Source organism: Rousettus aegyptiacus, unplaced genomic scaffold (genome assembly GCF_014176215.1).
Source record: "Rousettus aegyptiacus isolate mRouAeg1 unplaced genomic scaffold, mRouAeg1.p scaffold_m13_p_11, whole genome shotgun sequence".
NCBI lineage: Eukaryota > Metazoa > Chordata > Mammalia > Chiroptera > Pteropodidae > Rousettus > Rousettus aegyptiacus.
In genome coordinates, this window is record NW_023416286.1 from 21,192,065 (window position 1) to 21,196,772 (window position 4,708).

At 36.2% G+C, this 4,708-nt stretch overlaps 1 pseudogene; it reads right to left on the bottom strand.

The window, feature by feature from the left end:
- Positions 1-2,799: 2,799 nt before the first annotated feature.
- LOC107509604 lies at positions 2,800-4,158 on the bottom strand (annotated as a pseudogene).
- Positions 4,159-4,708: the final 550 nt, after the last annotated feature.

The window sequence follows — 4,708 nt, forward strand, 5'->3', positions numbered from 1 at the left end:
TCTGCTTGTGTGCAACGGGATCCCAAATTTTAAATAAATTCTAAATAAAATTGTTGAATGGAAACCAAAATTTAAGAAGGAAGACTTGAACATGGCCAGAGCCTCAAGCTAATGAAGACTTTACATTATAATTCAGGATTGCGGTAGGACCCGGTCCTCTTAACTCAATAACATTATGTTCGAGCAGGTCGTAGTGAAAATGTGACTGATGATTGTCCTGCAAGTTAAATCCAGGCAATCACTCCCTCCCCTGTCTTTGGGATGGCCATTCTGCCCATGTTTCTTACAGCCAGAACTGTTTTTAATGACATAGGTTTGAGAGAGCCACGTGCGGTTGAGACCATCTGGACCACATACTGACTGAACACAGTTAAGGCCTCTGTATAAACCTTTAACATTCTGGTGGGAGGCGTGGAGATCTACTCGTCATGAGGTCACCCAAGGCAAGTGTTGTATGTAAGATCCCTTGCTTATTAAACCTGCCACCTCCAATCTGAAGTGGCTTGTCTTTTCCTTTGCTCTTTCCTTGCCCTCCATGTATGGGGCCATTTTGCAAACTAACACATAGTTATGCAAACGGGGGGGGGGGCGGGGAGGGGGGTGGCGTAAAAAGAATGTTATAATGGAACCGAGGAGACCATAAAATTATTTCCCCATTGGAAGATGTGCCTAATGTAGATAATTTGGGGAAAACATTACAGCAACAACTATAATGAAGGGTTTATTAGTGTCATATCCATCTCATCCCAAGTCTCCCACCTGAGATTAGAAGCTCATGCTTCTGCTTCTAACCAGCTGCAAATCATTTTGATAGATAATAGTTGTTTTATGCTGGAAACAATATACACTAAGGACAGGAAAAAAAAATGGAGCTTTCTGATTTCTGAAAACAGAGCAGCTGCAGGAGGAATAAGGGTGATTCCTTTGCTACAAGAGCCCTTGCCTATAACCAGGGGTTATTAGAGATACGCTCTATTGGACAAATGAAAAGACACACTATGCATGTATATGTGTAACGGGCAAAGTCACTATTCTTAAACTGTTTTATTGTTCTCATTAAAAAAGAATAAGAACAACAGTTCAGTTACATACAATAAAAAGTCATCAAGTCTTATACCATTTTAGTTTTTTTATTCCTTAATTTGTTCTGTTGTAAAATATCTACCAGTATTGTATACGTGAAAAATATTTTTTTCCAAATGTGTTAATTGATACTTTTTAAATAAAGAACACTTCCAACAAATGTGTTCTAGAGCTATGTTTGATTTTGTACATTTATTCAAAATAGGTCAGCTACCAGCTTATCTGTGTAAACTTATGATATATATTAAAATGAAGATATTCATAGCTCTAGATTAGGAGATATTTATTTTATAAAAATTATTAAATAATTTTATAAATTAATCTTAAAGAAAAACACAAAGTTTGTAGCATATAAACACATCTAATATGGCAAAAAGTGAATCTCCAGTCTTCGTAAGAAATTTTGGTTAGACTTATCAGGGTAAGAACAGTGGTCAAATTTTTACTCTGAAGATGTAATCAGAAATAGTCAGTTTATCAGGAAAAAGCATAAAACACAGAGGTGAAGGATTTAATTAAAAGCAGAAGCAGTAGTCTATGGCCGTGCCACCCTGAACAAGCTCAATCCCACCTGATCTCAGAAGATAAGTAGGGTTGGGCCTGGTTAGTACTCTGGATGGGAGACCACATAGGAGGACCAGGTACTGTAGGTGTAAAAAATAAAAAATAAAAGATTGTAAACTGAAAAGTTCCTTGCAATCTGTGATGTGAACCAAGGGTTGCCTCGCCTAAAAAAAAAAAAAAGAAAGCAGAGGCGGTAAATAATAAGACAACTTAAAATCATAAGAGATGAGCTAGAGAAATTGTGTTAAGAATAAAAATGATGTTAAAATTTGTCCATTTTATCTTCTCTGTTCAAATTCCCTGCCTCTCACTCAGGTTAGGGTATCAAACAAATATTATATTAATATATTGGGGTGATTTAATTTACTGTTCATAGATTTACTTTTCTCCCTTTGGGTATCCTTTCCCTTTAGAGGATTATTTCACCATCACATTGATATCTTATTTTTGCCAGCAGTTTCTTTATCAAGCCTTTTTTTTTTTTGTCTTCCATAAAACTTGCATTGTTCCAGATGGGAGCTGCTCTTTTAGCCTGAGCCCCAGAATGACAGCAACAGGAAACAGAGCAAGAGCTGACTTGGATGGCTATGTGGTGTGACAAATGCATGCATGTTATTATTGTAAGCAATTGAAATGTTGGTGTAATTGTTATCCCTAAGTAAAATCATAACAAGGTACAAATTGGTACTTAATTTACTTTGGAAATGAATCTTTAAAGTACAATTTAGAAATCTAATGTCTTTCCTACTATCCGATACCTATCTTTAGCTATGCAACTAAGATATAAACATTTGGATATAAACAAGTATCGGTTCAATCTTTTAGACTGAGTACTCTGAGTAAATCTACAGTTCTTTCCTTATATTTGATTTTTTTTTTCTCATTAAACTTTGTTTTAATGGGTCTCAAAATTCTGTGATAGATTTTTGGTCAAGTTGTTTCTATTAAAAAGTACTAACTTAAAACTGCCACACACACAATAAAAACCAAATGGTCCACAGCACATTCTTTTCTTTTGAAAGTTTTATGAGACATTATAATTATTAACCAGTCTTTTACTATTAAGCTTAAATGGCCATTTAAGACAAATAGTTTTGAGACTGTTCTTCTACTACTGATCAAGACTGGGGTGGCAGGTATTGAGGATAATATTTATGTAGCCTTCCCAGCTTTCTGGGCACACTTGGTGACCTTACCAGATCTAGCTGTCTTCTTGTCCACTACTTCGATGATCTCCACAGTTACCGTTTGTCTCCTGTCACAAAAAGCAAAACAACTCAGAGGAGGATGATCAGAGCTGCTCTCTACACACATGGGCTTTGCCAGGAACCTGGCGGCATTACCAAATTTCAAAAACTTTGGGCTGTCTTCTAGCTTTTTCCCAGAGCAATGATCAATCTTCTTCTTCAGCTCATAAAATTTGCAAGTGAGCTGTGTGACAAGCCAGCACAGGCACACATCTGGCACTGATTTGGCCTAGATAATTTGGGGTAATCACCTGAGCCGTGAAGCCAGCTGCTTCCATTGGTGAGTCATTTTTCTTTTGTCAGCCACATTACCATGATGAACATCTTTGACACATTCTTGAAGCCCACATTGTCCCCAGAAAGAGCTTTACTCAAAGCTTCATGGCACATTTTAACAGACTTCAATTGCAATGTCAGTTGGAGCAAAAGTGACCACCATGCCAAGTTTGAGACTGCCAGTCTCCACTCAGCTCACATAGACAGTACCGATACCATCAATTGTGTAGACATCCTGGAGGGGTAGATAAGAATGCTTGTCAATTGTACGGGTTGGTGGCAGGATGCAATCCAGAACTTCAAGCGGCATGATTCCACTGGCACTGCCATCTTTACAGGTGACCTTCCATCTCTTGAACCAAGGCATGTTAGCACTTGGCTCCAGCATGTTGTCACCATTACAACAAGAAATTGGTACAAATGCTACTATGTCAGAGTTGTAGCCAATTTTCTTAATGTAGGTGCTGAATTCCTTAATGATTTTCTTGTATCTCTTCTGGCTGTAAGGCAGCTCAACAGAATCCATCTTGTTAACATCAACAATTAGTTGTTTCACACCCACTATGTAAACCAGAAAGGTATGCTCACAGGTCTGCTCGTTCTCAGAGATACCTGCTTCAAATTCATCAACACCAGTAGCAACAATCAGGAAAACACAGTCAGCTTGAGATGTGCTTGTAATCATGTTTTTAATAAAATCTGTATGTTCTGGGACATCAATGATGGTCACATAATACTTGCTGCTCTTGACTTCCCACAGGGAGATATCAGTGGTGATACCAGGTTCACATTCAGCTTTCAGTTTATCGAAAGCCCAGGCATCCTTAAATAAGCCCTTTCCCATCACAGCAGCCTCCTTCTCAAATTTTTGGATGGCTTTTTTGTTAATCCCAACACATGTGTAGATCAGATGACCAGTAGTGGTAGATTTGCCCTAATCTATGTGTCCAATGATGATGATGTTGATACAAGTCTTTTCCTTTCCCATTTTGGCTTAGATTTAGCAAAGGCTCTCATGACCCCTGTGTTTTGGTGGCAAATCCATTGTGAAAGCCCTAATATTTGATTTTTAACTGAAGCATAATACATAGGATTTGAGATTTAAGTTTTCTATGTTAGAGTCTTTACTTCTTTATCTTAATGAAATCTTAGACAATTTCAAAAGGATTTTTATTATTATAAGTAGCATTTTTATTTTGTGTTAGATCCAATATACTTTGAATTTTCTTTTTTATTTTATTAAATTTATTGGGGTGACATTGGTTAATAAAATTATATAAGTTCCTGGTGAACATACAATGCAATATATATGTGATGTATTATTGACTTATAAACTTGAAGTCTATTTGATTTTTATTAATCAATGTCACCTCAATAATTTTAATAAAAAAAACTTAGATAATGATAATTCACATTTTTTCATTTCAAAATGTGAGAAAAATTTGAGATGATCAAAGAAAATAAAAGAATGATTCCCTTTCATTAAAATAAGTTAGAAAAATTATATGTTTTAAGTATATAATTCAATAATGTGTCAT